This window comes from Miscanthus floridulus, chromosome 12 (assembly GCF_019320115.1).
Source record: "Miscanthus floridulus cultivar M001 chromosome 12, ASM1932011v1, whole genome shotgun sequence".
NCBI classification, from domain to species: Eukaryota; Viridiplantae; Streptophyta; class Magnoliopsida; order Poales; family Poaceae; genus Miscanthus; species Miscanthus floridulus.
Window position 1 is genome coordinate 60720176 of NC_089591.1, and position 23676 is coordinate 60743851.

Below are 23676 nucleotides of genomic sequence, written 5' to 3' on the forward strand. Positions count from 1 at the left end.
CGAGCCTCTATCCACTTCGTGAACTTGTCCATGGTGACAAGCAAATGCATGTAGCCCTCGGGTGCTCTTTTGAGGGGTCCGACCAGATCAAGCCCCCTGATCATGAACAACCACGTGATAGGGATCGTCTGGAGTGCTTGGGCCAATAGGTGGGTTTGACGAGCGTATTACTGACACCCTTCATAGGTAAGCACAACTTGCTCGGTGTCGGCCACCACGGTTGGCTAGTAGAAGCCCTGTTGGAACATGTTTCCGACTAAGGTTCTAGGTGCGGCATGATGTTCACAGACCCCACCATGGATGTCCTTCAATAGTAGCCTCTATTGTTTGATGGGGATGCAACGTTGTAGGATCTTGGTGTGGCTTTGCTTGTAGAGTTTCCCCTCAATAATGACGAAGGACTTGGTGCGGCGTGTGAGCCATCAAGCCTTCATTTTGTCAGTCGAGAGCACCTCATGGAGGAGGTAATGGAGATAAGGTGTCCTCCAGTCAGTTAGAGGGTCAGGCTCTACCACTGGGTCTTTGTCAAGCTCCATGACTTCAAGGTCAGAAGGAGCCAATGGTTGGTCAGCCCCTGAGCCTAGAGCAGGCGGCCCTTCACTGGTCTATTCTAGATCCTCATAGTGGACCAAAGGTTTGTACTAATTGCTGGCGAAGATGCCAGTTGGGACCGACTCTCTGCCGAATGCCATTTTCACTCGCATATTGGTCGCCCTCTTGGTAATACGTAGCCATCTTGGTGTTGTGGCAGCTTGACTCCTTCATGACTTGATCAATGACTAGCTGCAAGTTGCTCTGGACGTCATGCTGTCGGATGCCCAACTACACGACAATACGTAGTCCATTGATGAGTGTCTCATATTTGGCCACATTGTTAGAGGCAGGGAAGTGAATGCGAACCATGTACCTCATGCACACTCTGAGGGGCAAAATAAAGACCAGCCCCACACTAGCGCCTTTCTTCATCAGTGATCCATCGATGTACATCGTCTAGTACTCTTGATCGATGGCTGCTGACGGCATTTGGATCTCAGTCCATTCTGCAACAAAATTAGCCAGTACCTAGGACTTGACGGCCGTCCGAGGGGCATATGAAATGCCCTGACCCATCAGCTTGAGTGCCCACTTCGTGATTCTCCTTATGGTGTTTCAGTTTTGGATGACCTCGCCGAGAGGGAAGGATGTCACGTCCGTCACTAGGTGCAACCTGAAGTAGTGACACAACTTCCTCTTGGCGATCAGGACAGCGTACATGAGCTTTTGGATTTAGGGGTAGCGAATCTTGGAATCAGACAAGACTTCGCTAACGAAGTATATGGGACACTACACCTTGAGGGTGTGTCCCTCTTCTTCCTATTCTACCACTAGGGCAACGTTGACCACTTCCATGGTGGCCGCAATATAAAGCAAGAGTGGTTCCCCATCGGTAGGCGAGACCAGAATTGGGGCTCTCATCAGGATTTCCTTGACCCTATCAAGCGCCTCCTGAGCCTCGGGCGTCCATGCAAATCGGTCGGTTTTCTTTAGAAGACAGTATAGGGGGTGTAACACCCTCGGTGTTACACTATAAATCATTTACTAAAATATGTCATGAGCATCATGTTTATGTGTTAATGCATGTAATAAAGTGTGTAGATCAATTTCTGTAACTCGAAACGATCAACTAGAATGTGAAATGAAAGTTAATTCAATAGTCATGTTATATCACTTAAGGTTGAAAACTATTTTTATTAAACAAAAATGCTATGAAACATGTATATGATACTTAAATAAAGTTTGAAGTACAAACTTTGTAGATGACAATGAAATACTTGTCGTCAAAAAATGATATTACTAGCTAATATTTCCACTAGTCTAGAAATCACAATTGAAAACCAAAATCAGCTCAAACACTTAGAAATTTTCAAGTCTGTCAATAGCTGGACATTGCTATGTTTAGCAATTTATTTTGAGGAATCAGGTTTAGGAGTGATGTAGTGTTAAAGCTCGATTTGTTAGTCTTATATACTATCTGGAGTGTAGCGAAGACCGTTTAAGTTTAGGAGCAATGATTTAGTCACGGTGAGAGCATTAATATTCGTGCACAACACGTTCTTAGGAGAGTTCGTCGTGTGAGCATGGTCACCGTGCCTCAGGGGCGCATCACCGTTGTGCCGGTGCACTCTATGCGCGCACGCATGTTGCCGTGCTTGGCCAGCCACGGCTGCCTGTCTTCGCCGCCTTGGCTCGACTATGTGCAGCCGTCACTGCTACCGCTCACACGGTGGGGTGGCACTTGCCCTGCTCCACATGCTAACATGCCACCACCGTATCATCCCATGCCGCAGTCACTACCACTACAATCCCATCCATCGAGTAAGCGTCTATTTGTTACGCCCGCTCCTCGCCGCTGGCCCAGTTTGATGCCATGCGCATGTGCCGAGCTCGTCATCGCTTGCCATTTATGGCACTACGGCCGCTCAGGGCATGGCTGGTCAGGGATGAGCGCATTGTCCATAGCCCCTATGCGGGTATGTTTGCATCAGGTCACCCATGTCCCATCGAGCCGAAGTAGTGCCGAGCCCACCCGCCGCCCCATCACTTCTCTCTCCCTCTCCGCTGCTACCGTCAGAGCTGCACCCACGTGGTTAGCCAGCGAGGGATCACCTCACCTCAATTCAGCACATCTGTAGTTTAGTCATCACGCCTACTTGCTATCTGACCCTACCAAGCCATGATGGAGGTGTTGCCAAGCTCCAATTTTGGAATCTTGCCGCCACCATGCCATTAAGGCCCGCCTTCCCAAGGAAAGCCCCGGTGCATAATCCTTATTTTGAATAAGCACTGAATATATATATCTGTGATGTGCACTTATGTTACAGGCATTTTATGGAAACCACTTGCATAAATGTATCTGTCCTATGAGTCCAACTAGGATAGGTGCGAGTAGCTGCTATGCTTAGGATTTTCAGCAGTGTGAGTAACCTACCGTTACTGAAAATAGATGATTATTATTATCACTCTTACGATAAAATGGTGAAAGGAAACTGGAGACCGGGCAGGGATATGGTATCGGTATTGGTGGGTGTAAGAGGTTGTGTCCCATGGCCAATGGGGCATAGCTTGGTTACACTATTTTTTCTGTCCGTGTCGGTTAAGGACCGGCCGTTGCATTGGGTTCTAGTCAAGTCACGGACTTATTATCCTGAGCATATACTTGTTTATGAGAGCAGGGAAGACTCGTTGCTCTCTTGTCATGGGTTCTGGCTCTTTCTGGACTGACCGATTGGAGGAAGGGATGGTGGAGGTCTAAGCACCACACTGAGTCTGGGACTTAGGAGTGGGGGCTTGGAGTCCAAGTTTGGACAGGGACCTAGACCCCTTGATAGGAGAGTGATGGGTTGGTCCTACTTGTGCTTGGGGTACAAGCGGAGCGTGTGTTTTGGGGTACCGAGCTAGGCACATTGATTCACGAATCACCGGGTAATCCGGTATGGCTTGTCTACGATCTAGAACCGTAGTAAGAACTAGAAGATGAAAGATGGTAAAATGGATCTGTTTCTCAACTTTTGCTTGAAAGTAGAACAAGTGCTTACATAGAATGGCTAGATAATGAACTAATCATGACTGCTAATAAGAAACATACAGGATAAACTACTAGTATTGCTTTCCGCAAAAAGGAAACCCAGCAAACCATAAAGCTTATCATATCCTTTGGAGTCGGCAAATTATTCCCACTAGTCGGGTAAGTCTTGCGAGTATATTGTGTACTCAGGGTTTATTTACCCCTCTTGTAGGTGCAGCTTGAAGAGTAGCTGTTGTGTGGAGGATTCTTCTGGTGGGTACAGATAGATCCTTGTATTCTACCGTTAGATGTTTATTATAATTCTACTGTTTATATTCTGCACTCTGAACTTAGTACTGTAATAATATATTTCTAAGAACTACGGTTGTATGAAATGGACTAAGTATTGTAAACTTGTTCTCATTATTGGATCCTGGAGGAAAAAAGTGGATTATTCGAGTTCTTTCTTGGGGTGTGCTCGATGGAACTGCTCAAAGTTTCTCGCTTTTGGGGTGCTTAGTGTCTGGTGGAAGACAGGCACCTCTGGAAGCGTGTTATTTTGGGTGGTTTTGCCACAAGTGGTATCAGAGCCAATAATGAGTTTATGAGTTTTGTAACCCTATTTCAAAACCTAAAATTTGACCAAACAAAAGCTTTGTGAAAAGTAGGATGCGATAAAATTTTGTAAATAAGTATAAGCCCTAGCAATATAGACTATCTAGGATAGTGGCACTGGTTTATCTAATCAAGTTTCTATGGGTACACCAACTTACGTAGTGTAAAAATCGTTTAGCGTACAGAAAGTGAGTCTGTGATGTGCCAAAAATTTTTTTGCGAATGCCGCTATATTCTAGCTTGAGTGAATGGGTAGGCCGATGCATGCATCATGAAAACAAAATCTTGTTAAACTAAACTTCTCCCTACACGTATAATTTGAATTTGTGAATTGATAGGATAACCTAAAAGAATGCTTTAATAAAAGTCTAATCATTTCTCTAAGTCTCTTGTTTTGAATCCAGAGGGTGGATCTTAATGGTTGGTTGCTATCTGTTTACATATGAACCTGAGGTCTGGTCACGGGAGTACCAATGTTGGAGCGGACCCGGGTGATAACGGTCATGGTGAGGGCATTGGCAACAACAATGGGGACACCCACGAGGCCTCACTTCTAGCTCCTCCTACACCACCACCGCCGCCTCCGATGACCCATGTGGAGATGATGGCGGAGATTTGCAATGGGCAAATTTAACTGAGAACCAAAAACCGAACCAAAAGAACCAGAACCGAAACCGAAAGAACCAAAACCAAAAAATTTGGTTCCTTATTTGGTTCCTGATATTGAGGAACTGAAATAATCGAAGAAAATTCGGTTCCTACTCTTGGTTAACCGAATTAACCGAAAGAACCGAATTACATGAATTATACTTCACTTACTTGTATTTGTAAGATTATGTTTGGTTTATGTGTAGTGTTTTAAATTTGAACTTCTATATATTTGTGTTACTGTATTACTATTGTTTTTTATACATTATTATTATGAAAAATGAACATAGTGTTGCACAAATTTGACTTACAACAAGTATATTTATTGTTGTCCTGAGGTCTTCTGAAAAATTCGATTAGTTCGGTTAGAACCAGAACCGAACTAAAATAACCGAGAACCAAAATGCTCGGTTCCTAAAAAAATTTGGAACCGATCGGTTCCCATTTTCCAGGAACCGAATTTCATCGATAACTGAGAGAACCAAACTGAAACCGAACCGAGAACTGAACGCCCACCCTTAGCAGAGATGATGGCTGCTCGGCGTGAGTCAGCCCGTGCCTTGGAGATGCTAGCCCAGACGATTGGTGGCTTTGCTCGTGGGGGCCACAGAGGTAATGGTGGGAACGGGGGTGGTGCCCGTGGTCCTGAGGGGCCCTATTCTTACTAGGATTTCTTGAAGACACACCCACCCATGTTCATGCCAACTGCTGAGCCTCTAGATGCGGAGCATTGGATTCGTATTCTGGAGCAGAAGTTTCTACTACTCACTGCAACTAAGGAGCAGAAGGTGCGCTTTGTAGCGCAATAGCTGTTGGGTTCTGCCAGTGCATGGTGGGACACATTCATTGCCATGCAGTCAGTGGATCATTGTGTGATTTGGTAGGAGTTTACCACAGCTTTCAGAGAGTACTACATTCCTAGTGGTGTGTTGAATAGGAAGTTGATGGAGTTCCTGGACCTGAGGCAAGGGAGCATGTCTGTGATGCACTATATAAACAACTTCAACCATCTATCACAGTATGCTAGGGCCCAAGTTGATACTAATGAGAAGAAGAGGGACCATTTTTATCATGGCCTCTCTTATAGTCTGCAGAAGGAGTTGTACATAGGGAACTACCAGACTTTTGGTGCTATGATGAATGTTGCTATTGCCATGGAGGTACTTTAGCATGACTCCCAAGCTAAGTGGAAGTGCAAGCGGGTGATTACTGGGTCTTCCAATCACCCCAGGCTTAGAAGGTACAGGTTGTCAGACGGGTGCCCTATCAGCCTTTGGGTGGGCAGTCATTCCATCAGCCTCAGTAGACCTACTAGGCACCTCCCACTTAGTACCATGCACCTACTCAGTAGGTGCAACAACAACAGTCCTAGGGACAGTAGGTCCCACCTCATCAGGGGTAGGGGAACAATCCTAGTGCTTGTTTCAAGTGTGGCAAGGAGGGCCACTATGCTCAAGAGAGTCCGTAGAACTAGCCTGCACAGTCTGCTCAGCCCTTACCTAACTCCTATCTGATCAAGCGGACGATTATCAAGAAGAAGGTGCCCGTAAGCCGCTCTGGGCAAGTTAACTTCACTGAGGCTGAGGAAATCTTGCAGAATGAACCGGTGATGGCTAGTATGTTTACCATTGATTCCCACCCAGCATATGTGTTGTTTGATTCTGGTGCATCACATTCATTCATGAGCATGGAGTTTGCATAGAGGCACAACATATCTCTTATGGCTATACCTATTGCCTATAGAATCAGTACTCTGGGTGCGTAATTATGCGTTAATACTTGGACGGACATAGTTAGATTAGTGCTAGCCACTCACACTTACCGCCTCTAGTTCATGGTGCTGCATGGGCAAGGCATTGATGCAATTCTAGGCATGAACTAGTTGCGAGTATATGGGGTAGTCTTGGATCTTAAGCAGAGAGTTGTTAAGTTATGGCTTCCTTCTTCCGAGGATAGGATGCTCATGTTGAAGCTTCTTCTAACCTTTCCTCTATTCCTATGGTCTATGAGTTCCTAGATGTCTTCCCTGAAGATCTACCTAGGTTGCCACAGGATAGGGATGTAGAGTTTTCCATTGAGTTAGAACCTAGCACTGCTCCTATTTCCTAGCGTCCCTACTGCATGGCTCCTAAAGAACTAGCTAAAATGAAGAAGCAAATAGAGGAATTGTTGGAGAAGAGCTTTATCTATCCTAGCTCTTCACCATAGGGATGCCCAGCTATTTTTGTGAAGAAGAAGGACGGTACCTTGCGGATGTATGTAGATTACCGCCGTCTCAATGCGATAACCATTAACAACAAGTATCATTTATCTCGTATTGATACTTTGTTCGATCAGTTGGCTGGTGCCAAGGTGTTTTCAAAGATTGATCTTCGTTCTAGGTATCATCAAATTAAGATCCGGCCACAAGATATACCAAAGACAACTTTCTCGACTAGGTATGGGTTGTATGAATACCTAGTCATATCCTTTGGTCTCACCAATGCTCCTTTATTCTTCATGTATCTCATGAATTCAGTCTTTATGATAGAGTTGGATAAGTTTGTAGTAGTGTTTATTAATGATATTTTGATATACTTAAAGAACAATGAAGAGCATGCACAACATCTTTGGATAGTGCTAACTCGATTAAGGGAACACAAGTTGTGTGTCAAATTCAGCAAGTGTGAGTTTTGGTTAGATTGAGGGTAGTTTTTGGGACATGTTCTGACACCTAAAGGTATCTCTGTAGACCCAAGCAAGGTGCAGGATATGTTAAATTAGAAATCTCTGAAGTCAGTGCATCAGATTCATCAGTTCCTTGGTCTTGCTGGTTATTATCGGTGCTTCATTACTGACTTCTCCAAAATAGCTCAGTCGATGACCAAGCTGCTCCAGAAAGATGTCAAGTTTGTATGGAGTTTGGCTTGTGAAGAAGCTTTCCAAGCTCTAAAGAAGTTTCTTACCTCTGCTCCTATTCTTGCCCAACCAGATTTTGATAGGCCATTTGATGTGTATTGTGATGCCTCAAGGATTAGACTAAGATGCGTGCTTATGTAGGATGGACATGTAATAGTTTATGCTTCATGCCAGCTAAAAAAGCACGAGGTGAATTATCCCACCCATGATTTAGAGCTGGCTGCTGTGGTGCATGCTCTAAAAATTTGGAGGCATTATTTGTTGGGAAATAATGTACATATTTTTACGAATCACAAAAGCCTCAAATATATTTTCACTCAGTCCAAGCTGAACATGAGGCAACGAAGATGGTTGGAATTAATCAAGGATTATAATTTAGATGTTCATTGCCATCCCAGAAAAGCTAATGTGGTAGCTGATGCTTTGAGCCAGAAGTCGTAACAAGTTGAAGAAGCACCCTTGTCTCTCAACCATGCTGAGGTGCTAGCCCATATTGCTCTAGTCTTAGATTTACTCCAACAAATTAATATAGAGCAAAGGCAAGACACTTTAGAAATTCCTCACATCAAGAAGTTAATTGCCGAAGGGCGTGGTCCTCATTTTAGTATTGATGATCAAGGTGTAGTGAGGTTCAAGAATAGATTGGTTGTTCTATCAACAGAGGAGCTTAGAAGAAAGATTTTGGATGAAGCTCATCATTCCAAGTTGTCCATCCATCCAGGAGGTAACAAGATGTACCATGATTTGTGCCACTTGTATTGGTGGTCAAATATGAAGCAGGATATCACCAGGTTCATCACGGAATGCAAAACTTGTAGAAGAGTTAAGGCAGACCATATGCGTACCCTGGGAATTTTGTAGTCCTTGCCTATCCTTGTTTGGAAATGGAAGGATATTTCCATGGACTTTGTTGTGGGTTCACCCTGCACGACCAAGGGCTATGACTCTATTTGGGTCATTGTGGATCGCCTTACCAAGTCTGCTCATTTTCTCCTGGTAGATACAAGATATTCTACCAAGAAGTATGCCAAGTTGTATTTTGACTAGATTGTGACCCTGCATGGAGTTCCTCTTACTATCATCTCTGATAGAGGGTCAGTCTTTGTCTCTTGTTTCTAGGAGCAACTTTAGCAATGTCTTGGTACTAGTCTCCTCAGAAGTTCATCTTATCATCCACAAACTGATGGTCAGACAGAAAGGGTAAATCAGGTACTTGAGGATATGTTGAGAGCTTGTACCATTTCCTTTCCTGAGAAGTGGGATGAATGCTTGAACTTAGCTGAGTTTTCTTACAACAATAGCTATCAAGAAAGCATTTGAATGGCACCCTTTGAGGCTCTGTATGGAAGGAAATGTAGGACACCACTTAACTGGGTTGAAGTAGGTGACCGTGGATATTTTGGGCTTGATTTTATCAAGGAAGCTCGAGAGCAAGTCAGTATTATTCAGAGCCATTTGAAGGCAGCTCAAAGTCATCAAAAAACTTATGCGGACAAGCAAAGAAGGCCCTTGCAATTTGAAGTTGGTGATCATGTGTATTTCAAGGTATCTCCCATGAGAGGTGTACATCGATTTGGTGTCTGTGGGAAGCTAGCCCCTCGCTATGTTGGGCCTTATAAGGTTCTAGAGCGATGTGGTCCTATTGCTTATCATCTTTAGCTTCCGGATATTTTGTCAGCAGTACATAATGTCTTTTATGTTTCCCAGTTAAAGAAATGTTTGTGGGTCCCCGATGAAGCTGTGGAAATTGAAGGACTTTCCCTCTAGCCTGACCGGTCTTACATTGAGAATCCTATCAAGATCTTGGATGAAAAAGAAAGAGTGACTAGGAATAGTGTGGTGAAGTTTTACAAAGTTCAGTGGCAAAATTACTCGGAGGACGAGGCAACGTGGGAGCAAGAAAGCTATATCTTGAAGCATTATCCACACCTTCTTTCTAGTTCATCGTGGTAATTGTTTAAATCAAAAATTATTTCTTATCTCTTTTCCCACACTAGGCACATGAAATCTCAGGACGAGATTTTGTTTAAGGGGGGTAGATTTGTAACACCCTCAGTGTTACACTGTAAATAATTTACTAAAATATGTCATGAGCATTATGTTTATGTGTTAATGCATGTAATAAAGTGTGTAGATCAATTTCTATAACTTGAAACGATCAACTAGAATGCGAAACGAAAGTTAATTCAATGGTCATGTTATATCACTTAAGGTTGAAAACCATTTTTTATTAAGCAAAAATGCTATGAAACATGTATGTGATACTTAAATAAAGTTTGAAGTATAAACTTTGTAGATGACATTGAAATACTTGCTGTCAAAAAATGATATTACTAGCTAATATTTCCACTAGCTTAGAAATCACAATTGGAAACCAAAATCAGCTCAAACACTTAGAAATTTTCAAGTCTATCAACAGCTGGACATTGCTATGTTTAGCAATTTATTTTGAGGAATCGGATTTAGGAGTGATGTAGTGTTAAAGCTTGATTTGGTAGTCTTATATACTGTCTAGAGTGTAGTGAAGACCGTTTATGTTTAGGAGCAATGATGTAGTCGTGGTGAGAGCTTTAACATTCGTACACGACACGTTCTCAGGAGAGTTCGCCGTGTGAGCATGGTCACTGTGCCTCGGTGGCGCGTCGCTATCACGCTAGTGCGCTCTATGCATGCACGTGCATTGCCACGCTTGGCTGGCCACGGCTGCCCTGTCTTGGCCACCTTGGTTCTACTATGTGGAGCCATCGCTGCTGCCGCTCGCATGGTAGGGTGGCACTGCCCTACTCCACGTGCTGACACACCGCCACCACCTCATGCCATGCCACAGTCGCTGTCGCTGTAGTCCCATCTGTCTAGCTCGCGTCTGTATGTTGTGCCCACTCCTCGCCGCTGGCCCAGTTTGATGCCACGCACATGTGGCCGAGCTCGCCATCGCTTGCCATTTATGGCACTGCGGCCGCATAGGCCATGGTCGATCGGGGATGCGCACGTTGTCTGTAGCCCCTATGCAGGTACATTTGCATCGCGTCACCCATGTCCCGCCGAGCCAAAGCAGTACCGAGCCCACCCGTCACCCCATCACTTCTCTCTCTCCCACTCCGCTATTGTCATCGGAGCTGTGCCCACATGGTTAGCCAGTGAGGGATCACCTCACCTCAATTCAGTGCGTCTGTAGTTTAGTCATCATGCCTACTTGCTATCCGACCCTACCAAGCCATGATGGAGGCACTGCTAAGCTCCAATTTTGGAATCTTGCCGCCATCGTACTATTACGGCCCATCGTCGCCCGCGTCGTGACCAGTCCCCACCACTTCACCTCTCATCAATTCTTCTGCACCGCTAGCTTGCATTGGCTCCCTCTTCATCAAGCGCATGATAGTCACAGCTCTAGTGCTACCTCCTCGCCGTGCGCACGAGGCCAGCCTCGCTCGGGTCATCTCCGGTCGAGTCGGCTTCTTGGTAAGGTCGCTGGTGAGTTGTCGTTGCTCACCCGCTACCCTACCACCTTGATTGTGGCTATGACTCACCTGAATGCCATCGCCATTGCTACAGGGTGTCCACCATCATGGAGAGGTCCTTCTATAGCATCTTGGCTCATCCAACCACCACCCATCGTCTCGCGTTGAACCCTAGGTGAGCGTCGGCCTCATAGATAGGTTAGTGGGGGTCCCATGTGGTTGGCATAAGCATCGGTGCCACTGCTCGCCATGCCGAAGCGCACGAGGGAGGCCGAGGACCTTGCCAATGTAAAGAGGAGGTAGTTTCGAGGGTTTCATTGCAAAGTCGCTATCTATAGAAATAGTAACGAGGATTGCGGGTTGTTTTGCTCATAGTTAAGGGGCATTTTTGCAAGAGTACTAGTGCGCGTGGGCTTCCTCATCGTGGGCCACGCTATGCCAGTGGGCCGTCGCTTTTCATTGGGCCATTGGGCCGAATTGAGTTTATGTTTTTCATGGAGAATAGAAATAGCTTTTTATTTTAATTTTGAGCTGAACTTTGGTAAATCATATAAAATTATGTAGGTATCCAAAAATTGTGAAACTAATTTTGTTAGACTCCTAAAATTGTGCTCTATCTATTAGTGTATTTAGTTTATATATATATTTGTTGATACCAGCGGCTATTAAATCATTTGTGAGTGTTTAGTATTATTTAGACTAGTATTTGTAGGATTTTTTGTGGCAAATTGGTAATAGCTTTGATCATGAAATTTTTATAGTAGGTTCATTATATTATTATGTGTTGCCTGTAATTTTTGTAGCCTTACAATAGGTTGATAAATAGGGTAGCTAAGTACTCCTTGTTTTAGTATATATGAAATCATAAATAAAGTAAGAAATGCATTTTGGTTGCTAAGATAATACTTGAATGTTTCATACCTGTTCAGTGGAAAGGATGGGTAGCTTAGCATCTTAGTCATTAGAGTTAGTTTAGTAGCTTGGTAAATGTATTGTTAATTTAAGAGCTGTTGTTGCTAAAATGCTAAGTGTTGCATCATCATCGCATGCATGTAGAGAATGCGTTGGTGGAGTTCGTGACCGCTGGAGAACAAGAATACAAGGAGGTGATTGAAGAGTACATAGAGGAGGTCTTCGTACAGGAGAAAGCCTTAGAGTCACCGACGACTGACATAGCTGACCACCCGTCTACCTAAGGAAAGCCCCGGTGCATAACCCTTATTTTGAATAAGCATTGAATATATATATATCTATGATGTGCACTTACGTTACAGGTGTTTTATGGAAACCACCTGCATAAATATATATGTCCTATGAGTCCTACTAGTATAGGTGCGAGTAGCTGCTATGCTTAGGATTTTTGATAGTGTGAGTAACCTGACATTACTCAAAATAGATGATTATTATTATCACTCTTATGATAAAATGGTGAAAGAAAAATGGAGACCAAGCAGGGATATGGTATCAGTATTGGTGGGTGCAAGAGATTGTGTCCCATGGCCAATGGGGCATAGCTTGGTTATACTATTTTTCCTGTCCATATCGGTTAAGGACCGGTCGTTGCATTGGGTTCTAGTCAAGTCACAGACTTATTATCCTGAGCACATACTTGTTTATGGGAGTAGGGAAGATTTGTTGCTCTCTTGTCATGGGTTCTGGCTCTTTCTAGATCGACCGATTAGAGGCAGGGATGGTGAAGGTCTAAGCACCACACTAACTCTAGGACTTAGGTGTGGGGGCTTAGAGTCTAAGTTTGGATGGGGACCTAGACCCCTTGATAGGAGAGTGATAGGTTGGTCCTTCTTGTGCCTAGGGTATAAGGGGGGCATGTGTTTTGGGGTACCTAGCTAGGCACATTGATTCACGAATCACCGGGTAATCCGGTATGGCTTGTCTACGATCTAGCACCGTAGTAAGAACTAGAAGATAACAGATAGTAAAATGGATCTGTTTGCTCAACTTTTGCTTGAAAGTATAACAAGTGCTTACATAGAATGGCTAGATAATGAACTAATCATGACTGCTAATAAGAAACATACAGGGTAAACTACTAGTATTGCTTTCCACAAAAAGGAAACCCAGCAAACCATAATGCATATCATATCCTTTGGAGTCAGGAAATTATTCCCACTAGTCGGGTAAGTCTTGCGAGTACATTGTGTACTCAGGGTTTATTTACCCCTGTTGCAGGTGCAACTTGAAGAGTAGCTATTGTGTGGAGGATTCTTCTGGTGGGCACAGACGGATCCTTGTATTCTACCGTTAGATGTTTATTGTAACTCTGCTGTTTAAATTCTACACTCTGAACTTGGTACTGTACTAATGTATTTTTAAGAACTCTGGTTGTATGAAATGGAGTAAGTATTGTAAACTCATTCTCATTATTGGATCCTAAAGGAAAATATGGATTATTCAAGTTCTCCCTTGGGGTGTGGTCGACGAAACTGCTCGAAGTATCTTGCTTTTAGGGTGCTTAGTGTCTGGTAGAAGACGGGCGCCTATGAAAGCATGTTATTTTAGGTGGTTCTAGCATAGGGGGCCTTGTTCACCGAGGTGCGAGATAAAATGGCTAAACACAGCGATGCACCTCATAACTGATTGTACTCCCTTTAGATTCGAAATCAGGCCCATCCTTGTGATGGTTGAAATCTTCTCTGGGTTGGCTTCGATGCCGTGCTCAGAGACGATAAACCCAAGTAGCATACCCCTCGGGACCCCAAAAACGCATTTCTCAGGGTTGAGTTTGATATCGTTTGCCTAGAGTTTCATGAAGGTTTGCTCTAGGTCTACTATGAGCTAATCAGCCTATTTAGACTTGACCATGATGTCATGTACGTAAGCCTCAATGGTTCACCCAATGAGGTCCTCGAAACACTTGAGCATACAACGCTGGTATGTAGCCCCTATGTTTTTTAGATCGAACGGCATCATGACATAGCAGAACTATCCGAATAGGGTGATGAAAGAAGTCACGAGCTGGTCGGATTCTTTCATCACAATCTGATAGTACCCGGAGTACGCATCAAGGAAGCAGAGGGTTTCGCACCCTGAGGTCGAGTCGACTACTTGATCTATACATGGCAAAGGAAATGGATCCTTTGGACATGCCTTGTTGAGACTCATGTAGTCAACACACATTCTCCATTTATCATTTTTTCATATAAGGATAGGATTGGCTAACCACTCGGGATGATACACTTCCTTGATGAATCTGGCCGATAAAAGCTTTATGATCTCCTCATCGATGGCCCTGCACTTCTCCTCATTGAAGCGACGTATGCGCTGGTTTACTGGCATGGAGCCTGGCCTGATCTTCAAGGTGTGCTTGGTGACTTTCCTCGGAATGCCTAGCATGTTCGAGGATTTCCATGCAAACATATCTCTATTGGCGCGGAGGAAGTCAATGAGCGCGCTTTCCTATTTGGAGGAAAGCATGGTGTTGATGCACACCACTTTGTCCTTGGAGCGGTTAGGGTCTATGAGGACCTCCTTGACGTCCTCCATGGGCTCAAAAGATCCAGCCGATCGCTTGGAGTCGGCTATTTCCTCGACAGTCCCCTCCTTGATGATCGTGAGCTCCTCGAAGACGATAATCGCTGAGATGTGCTCACAGCACTCAACTTCGCACTCATAAGCACGCTGGAAGGAGGTGCCAATGGTGATGACCTTACATGGGCCCGACATCTTGAGCTTCAAGTAAGTGTAGTTGGGGATGGCCATGAACTTCGCATACCACGGTCGTCCTAGGATGGTGTGGTAGGTTCTGTGGAACTCAACCACCTCAAAGGTGAGGGACTCCATCCTATAGTTGGACAGATCTCCAAAGGTGATGGACAGGTCGATCTGCCCAAGCGGTATGGCTTGTTTCCCTGGCATGATGCCACGAAAAAGGCACCCTGGTCGGTCGGACGTGCGATCGGTCGATGCCCATGGCATCAAGCGTCTCGGCGTACATAACGTTGAGGCCGCTACCTCCATCCATCAGCACCTTGTTGAGCCGCTTTGTGCCGATGATCGAGTTGACTAAGAGTGGGTAGCTTCCTAGCTACAGGATGCTCTCTAGGTGGTCCGATTGGTCAAAGGTGATGGCCGACTCTGACCACCGGCGGAAAGATGGCGTGGCTGGCTTGGCCGTGCAGACCTCGCGACGCATGAGCTTTCGGCGATGCTAAGAGTCATAAGCCGCCGCCCCACCAAAGATCATGAGGCATCCATCAGGCATCAAAAAGCCATCATCCTTCCCATCCACGTCGTCCGCCGCCGGCTATGGCTTCTTCCTCTGGTCCTCCTTTTTGGAGCCACCGGACAGGAAACAATTCAGGAGGGCTTAGTCCTTGTACAGGTGTTTGACGGGGAAGGCGTGGTTCGGGCATGGCCCCTCGAGTAGCTTCTCGAAGTGGTTCGGAGCACCCTCTGTGGGCGCTCATCCCCCTTTTCACTCGACAGCGGCCATGAGCGAGCCCCTGTGTCACTGCTTATTCTTCTTGTTCGAGCGGTTAGAGGCATCCTCATTGGCGTCCTCGTCCCGCTTTGCTTTGCCCTTAGGGCAATTAAAAATCACTTCAACCACCTCTTTGCCTAAGGAATGGCTGGTCATGATGTCAAGGAGTTCCTTGGTGGTCTGAGGACCCTTGCGCCCTAGCTTGTGGACTAGGGACTCATGGGTGGTCCTAGATAGGAAGGCTACGATGACGTCGGCGTCGGCGACGTCGGGCAACACGTTGCATTGCCTTGAGAAGCGTCGGATGTACTCGCGGAGAGTTTCCCCAAACTTTTGTCAGCAATTCTTTGGATCCTAGGGGTTCCCCGGACACATGTAGGTGCCCTAGAAATTTCCCTATAAAGATCTCTTTTAGGTCCACCCAGCTTTGAATCAGGTTGGGCGGAAGGTGCTCTAGCCATGTTCGTGCCGAATCAGCTAGGAACAAGGGGAGGTTACGGATAATGAAGTAATCACTATCTGCACTGCTGGCTTAACAAGCAAGCCTAGTAATCCTCGAGCCATAGGCTAGGGTTTGTTTCCCCCAGAGTATTTTGGGATGTTGGTCGGTGGTCGATACCGTGGTGGGAAAGCCACGTTGAGAATGTGCCAGTTGAAAGCCTAGGGCCCCGGTAGATCAAGGCCTGGGCTCCGGTCCTTACTGCTATCGTAGCATCCACCATGATGAGAGTGGTAGCCACGGCCAACCTCCTCTCTCTTGTCCCCCCATCCACGCTTATGGGTGTCCAGGATGTTACGTGCGTCACGGTTGTGACCAAGATGCTCATGCACCGAGACCATGGCAAGCCTCCTAACGTCGCGTGGCATCTTGTGGATGGATACATCCTGGCCATGTCATCCCAAGGACATACGCTAACTGGCATCGAGCTCGCATTGATGAGACAATGAGCTTTCCGCCTGCTGCACCACTACGCGCTCGAGCAGCGTGTGGATCTTGCGATAGGCCCAATGGTCTTCTGGAGTCATAGGCTCTAGGAGCCCTTAGAGCAAGGCCATCATGACAACTATGTTCTGGCTTGCCTGGGCAAAGTGGGGAGGCCTCCATCGTCCTCGGTGATATTGCGGTTCACGTCGTGGGCGATGGCAAGTGCACGGCCACCATCTCCATGGTGTTCGATCTCATGCTTGAGCTCCACACGCTCCTGCCCTAGTTGGAGTCATGCATCCTCAATCTCCTTGTGCCATGCCCTTAGCTACTCCACCCGCAGGCGAGGCAGCCCCCCATATCTCCCTCGACCTCGTTGTTGGGGTCATTCGTAGGAGTAGCCCCTCACTTGTGGACGCTTTCAACATGTCCCTCAGGGGGTGCCTGCCATGAAGCATTCTTGCGAGGGGTGATGGCTTCTCCTGCTAGAGTCAGAGTCAGAGATCATCTCTGAATCTCCCACGAGAAGGTCATGAAAAGATTTCGTGATGTAGTCCGTCATACCCACGAACTCATCATCCGTGGGGGACGGGTGCATGCGATGTGCCGCAAGGTGACTAATGGTCCTTGCGGTGTTGCGTAGACCAAACGAGAAAGCTGTCGGGGTGCTCTAGGTGAGGTATTCCAGGGAGAGCGGTTCCCCATCAGCAAGCTGCGTCATGACGTTGGCGAACGAGAAGGTAAGGCGACGCAGATCCTCCCGGGACGGTTGGGGTCCTAGGAAGGCGTCGAGCTGGCGCTCCAGCCTCCGGTAGTCGAAGCCGAGGAGCTAGTCACTCTTAGGGGCATGGGCTTCTGGGGTGTGCAGCTGCATCTCCTCGAAGGCCTCAACGGTTGCATCGAGGCTAGTGGAGCGAAGAAGTTGGACAGGGGCGGGAGCCCGCGCCAGCTCTCCTTTCGCGGTGATGAAGAAATCCAAGCTTCCAAAGCGCACGTGCGCGCCTAGGACCCAGCTAACGCCGTGGCTAGCCATCCATGGCCTGTTGTGGATGACGAGACGCTCAAAAGGCCCCTACCTGGCGAGCCAACTATCGGTGTTTTGAACCGCCGACTAGTAAATTTGTGTTTGCGCGTCTAGCCCGGATGGTGTGCTTGGAGGACACAATAGTTTATACTGGTTCAGACGGAATATTCCTACGTCCAGTTTAAGACTGCTCGTGTTACCGGCACTTGCTTGTAGTAGAGGTTACAAATGGACGAGAGAGGAAGAAGGTCCCAAATCTCTGATGGAATGATCAAATGAAGTTGAGTCTAGTTGAACTCAGTTCCTTTCAGCGTTGAGCCGTTTTCTTCGCATGCGTCCTCCTTCCTTTTTTATAGTTGAAGGGAAAGGCGCAGGTTACACGAGAGAAAGAGAGAGAGAGAGAGAGAAAAGTAAGGAGAAAGAAGGTCTCTGGGGTCGCGGCGTCCTTCATCTCCTTTACGTGGGTCCCGTCGGTCCTGTAGATGATGACGGGGACGTCTCCACGTCATGACCCTATTCATCACTGGCGCTATACGTGGGCGTCGTCAGCCGGTCGTGGCACTCTATTCCATTCCGACGAGCGACATGGTTAGTAGATACCCCCGTCGAAAGTCGTACGGGGATTAGGTAGCATAGCGCCGGCATGCCCGACACTGTTGGTGACGTGAGTCCTAAGGTATGGCCCATCGTGGCTGTGGGTCTCGTCAAGACGCGCCTACTCTCCTTCTGGTGTCAGAAGTTTGACCCTTGGTTCGTATTCTTAGACCCGTAGTGGTTGGAGGCGCTACGGACCCCCGTTAGGCGAGGCGGAATCCTCCTTCGAGGGGTCCGGCGAGGTGAAGCCCGCACCCGAGGGGTCGGGCGACACGGAGCCCTCACGGGCGGGACGGAGCCCGTACCTTTAGGGTCGGGAGAAACCAAAATACGCTATTGACCATCCGGGCGAGTTAACGTTCGCGGACATCAGCTTGTTTCTTCCAGATATCCCTAATACCGATACTCGACACATAGCTTTGACATGCGTTTGCTTTGCCGTAAGACTGTCTCCAACAATCACGACAAAAATACAAGACTCATTCATCATTTGGGTAGCGCTACAGGCAAAGGGTTCAATACCTATTTTTGGTCTTCTCCAACAACAAGACAAAAAAAAAGATAACTCTTTCTGCAAATAGGTCTTCAGGAGAGAGGATACTCATATTTAGGTTATGTCTCTTCTAACACTTAAAATAGATCTTTCATATAAATACTTTATTAAAAACTATATATATTATGTTAAACACCTATTTTAGATTTGAGTTCCAGGACAGGTCTCCTAACCTTAGAGCTGTTAGGGGCGGCAGTTGGCACCAGTCAGCAGACAAGACAAAAGACGAAACGCGCAAGGTCCCATCATCAGTCCATGTCGGTCCGTAGCACTGGGCATGTCTCAGGCTGGCTTTGACAACACCGACCCGGTCAGGCGGCCACGACTCCCTGTCCCGTTAAATCACCGTCCTGCCGTGCGGCTTCTACCATCGTTACCCTTCCCAGGACGCCTCCTTGCCCCCCCGCTTCTGCTGCTGCTGCCACCACCGCCACGCCACGTCACCTGCCGCGGCGGCCGTGCCAGCCCAGCAACAGTAGAACGCCCGGGCTCAGCTCTCACCCCCTCGGCCGGCCCCCGCCCCGCCCTGCCAGCTGCATTTATTTCGTCCGCCCCCGCTGCGACGCCCTGCCCGGCTACCCTTTCGCCGTCCCACTCCGCTTCCGCCACCTCCTGGCGCCCGGCCGCGCCAAAGTCCGGGCCGCACCCGTGTGGCAGTGGCAGAGGCCAAGAGCTCATTTATGGTGGCTACCTCCGCTTCACGTCTCGGTCCCATCGGCGGGCCGGGCGGATCGGCCGGCGTTCCTCGATCTCTCTTCTTCCTCCCTTAACTATGCCGCAGTGCAGAGTGCAGTCCCGCCCATCTTTGACCCTGTGTGTTGCGTTGCTGCTGTGCAGCTCCTGTACCAGCGCAGCTGCTGTGGCCTGTGCATCAATCTATCTCTACTCCTACGAAACAGATAGCCTAGGCCACCGCGAAACCGCAGTCGGGAGACCGTATCGTATCGTGGATTATTTACTGCTGGCTGGTTTAGTGTGAGAGAAAAACACTGTTCCTGGCTAGAAATTTACGATCGTGGATTGTTTACTCGTACGTTACGAACCTAGCCGGCCGGTGATCCCTTTTTTCTGGTCGTTATGTTTTCCCGTCATCCGTAGCTGTACACCGACTTCTGCAGCTCGGAGCCTCGGACACTTGGCATTGCAAACAACATTCTGACCCGTTTTCTAAATTGGAATTTGGAATGCCTCCGGTGAATTTTCTACATTTCCTAACGGGAACCGGTCACTACTCACTAGTACTACCTCCGTCCGGAAAAAAGATGCAATTCAAATTTATTGATAAATATCAATATTTATAATATTGATAGATATATATTCTCAAGACGAATGTAATAATTACTTATTAATATCGTAAATTTTATTTTAAAATTTTAATTTAATCAAATTTAAAACTCAGATCTAGGAGTATTGTAAAACTAATATCTTTTTTAATTCCAATTTGATCAAATTTAAAATGATTTAACTCAGATCTATTGTACATTACTACTAGATCTAAGTTAAATTATTTTAAATTTGATCAAATTGGAATTAACTCAGACCCAGTAGTATTGTTTTTTTCGAACGGAAGCAGCAGTACTAAAAATTTGACTGCGTGCTGATAATTTCCTAGGCAGGAAGGCAGTTGTACGGCGCGCAACAACAGACAACCGGTCGTCCCCTACCGCATTCAAGGCCCCTGGCCCCACCCGGCGTACTTGCAAGGAAGCACCTCGCCCCTAATAAATGCATGCATTGGCCCGGCTGCCCCGTCGATCGCCTCATAATTGATGCCATGTCATGCCTTCCCCTTCCCTTGCCCTCACTCTCGTCATCGTTGCAGCAGCAGCCACAGGCCACCACAGCCAAGCAGGTGAAACTCCGTCGCATTTATGGCCACCGGGATCCTCCTCGGCCTATAAAAATCATCGCCTCGGCATTTATGAGCACGGCTCGTCCCCTCACTTTCTCGTTCCTGTCGCTGCCGAGCGGAGACGGAGAGCGACCGACCGACCACCATGGGGAGGACTCCGTGCTGCGACAGCAATGGCATCAAGAAGGGGCCGTGGGCGCCCGAGGAGGACAAGCTGCTCGTCGACTACGTCCAGGGCCAACGGACCCGGCAACTGGCGCATGCTCCCCAAGCTCGCGGGTACGTGCTCTGTCTGCTCCTCGATCGAGCCCGCCCGGCCGCTTGGTGCATGCGTGACCTGGCCGTTTGCATTGGCTCGTCGTTTCTGGAGCGATTTGGGTGATCTGCCGCGCGCGCTTGCACTGCAGGGCTGAACCGGTGTGGCAAGAGCTGCCGGCTGCGGTGGACCAACTACCTGCGCCCGGACATCAAGCGCGGGCCCTTCACCCCCGAGGAGCACAATTCCATCCTCCAGCTCCACGCCATAGTCGGCAACAAGTGAGCCTCAAGTCTCAACCCATTCATACGTAGGCTGTACGGTGTGCCTCTCTCTTTCTCCCTGCTCACGCGCGCTCAGTACGTGCCGTCAAAGTAGGAGTACGCTCTTCAGCAATGCGTTCTGTATTTTGGATGCTCACTGTGACTCTGCAACTCATCACTCATGTGCATTCATGTAACGAACATGCATCTGGATTCTGGAGCACACGAAAACCAGCCTTGCTCACGTGCTGGAACGTTGTGATCTCAGGTGGTCCATGATCGCGGCACAGCTGCCGGGCCGGACGGACAACGAGATCAAGAACTACTGGAACACGCACTTGAAGAAGCAGCTCCGCCAGGATGCGCTCGCTGTCGCCGTCGCCGGCGAGGGCGCTGCTGCCGCCCAGCTCGCCAGGGCGGCGGCCGCGTCGTCCTGCCCCGCCGCTCGCCACATGGCCCAGTGGGAGACCGCCCGCCTCGAGGCCGAGGCGCGCCTCTCCCTGCTCTCGTCCTCGGCCACAACAACGATCACCTCCGCCACCGCCTCCTCCTCCTCGTCCACCGCCGTCGCCGCCGAGCAAGCGGCGCCCGACATCTTCCTGCGCCTCTGGAACTCCGAGGTCGGGGATTCTTTCCGTGGCGCAGCCGCGCAGCAGCAGGGGGCAGCAGGGGCATGGTCCGGAGGCGAGTGCGGCGGCTGCTGGTGTGCCGGCGCAGGCACTGCCTGCTGAGCTCGGCGGCGACGATTCCTCGGCCGCGTCGACCTACGGGACCGAGGCTGCGGCGGACGACGACTACCGGGCGTTCCTGGACCTGGCGATGGAGGACTTCGCGCTGCTGCAAGGCCGGCTCGGCGAGTTCTCGGTGTTCCCGCAGGCCGACGTGTTCGCCGACGCGCCCTGCTGCCTGTTCGCTCCGTTTGAGTAGCTTTGCTCGATCTTATTATCAGTCACCAGAGTAGTAGACTAGAGGTACGTGACCGCGTTCTGCATGCGTTCGTCTGCGTACGCGTACGTACATACATGGTATACGTACACATGCCGCCTGTCTTGGGGACGACGATGGCGTATGTACGTGCCTGTACGCAACGACCGGATGGGTGCAGGAGTTGGCGTGTGACAGTACATTAGTCTGTGCCCTAGAGCAAGAGGTTTTTGCGACTGCTCTACATAACTAGCCGTGGCATTGCTCCGGCGAATGTTGTCAACTTTCAGGTCTTTTGCCTTGCCTCTGCGTGTGTACATGGAACATGGTCGCGGTTTCGGTTTGTGTGTTTTGTGTACAAGCTCTGACTTTTACTGTGTGGATGCAGAATTCTCTGCATCAGTTTGGGTGCTGTTTAGTTCCTCTTAGGCCTCATTTAGATTGCGAAAAAAATTTCCTGATGAATAGTACCACTTTCGTCTTATTTGATAAATATTGTCCAATCGTGGACCAACTAGGCTCAAAAGATTCATCTCGTGATTTCCAACTAAACTATGTAATTAGTTATTTTTTTTACCTACATTTAATACTCCATGCAAGCGGCTAAAAATTGATGTGATGGAGAGAGAGTGAAAAAACTTGGAATTTGGATGGCATCTAAACAAGGCCTTATTTTGCAAAAAAATTCAAGATTTCCCGTCACATCGAATCTTTGGGCGCATACATGAAGCATTAAATATAAATAAAAAATAAAACTAATTACACAGTTTAGACGAAATTCACGAGACGAATCTTTTAAGCTTAATTAGACTATGATGGAACACTAATTGCTAAATAACAACGAAAGTGCTACCGTACCATTTGGCAAAAAAAAAATTCGCCAAAACTAAACAAAGAGTTGAGCGCTTTTTGCACGATCAAGGGCGTGGCCATGCGTGCACTTCACGCTGATGCACCGATATATGTCCGGTCCAATCAAAAATAAATTCAGATTTGTTATATCACACTTGGGTCAATAGTTTGCCCTCCTAATGTCTGTTTCTGAGCAAGAGTGTTTGGGAGCTGTTCTACATCTAAATTAGTGGTACCGCAAAATCTGAATTCTTAGTTATACCAATTTATGAAGAAACTAAATAATCACTGCAACTCTAGTACAAGTTCTTTTTGTCTAGTCACCAACTCCCTCTGTTCTAAAAAGAATGCAATTATGGATTGCATGAATTAAAGTAATTTACGTTTGACGAAGTTTCTAGTAAATAATATTCACATAGTATGTCTCCGAATCAATTTATTATGAAAATATATTTCATAATAAATCTAACGATATTATTATGAAAATACATTTCATAATAAATCTAACGATATTTATTTTATATCATAAGTATTAATAGTTTCTTACCTATAATCGATCAAACGGAAGATACTAAAACATGACAAATGCTAGAATTGCATTCTTTCTTAGACTGACGGGAGTATAAGTCTAGTCACCGTTTCGTAACTCTATTACAAGTCGAGTGTATCGTTTCGTAACTCTACTACAAGTCGAGTGTAAATCCAATATTAGTAGACCGTTACTAAAATTATGATGCGAAAGAAAAGATTTCCACCTGAATTTTAATTTTATTCCTTTTATATGTGCTAGTATTTAGAAAGAAACACACCGTCCATAATTTTAGTACAA

The 23676-nt window shown here is 47.1% G+C and overlaps 1 pseudogene; it reads left to right on the forward strand.

The window, feature by feature from the left end:
* The first annotated feature begins 20697 nt into the window (after nt 1-20697).
* LOC136495175 (transcription factor MYB17-like) lies at nt 20698-22092 on the forward strand (annotated as a pseudogene).
* The last annotated feature ends 1584 nt before the right edge of the window (nt 22093-23676 follow it).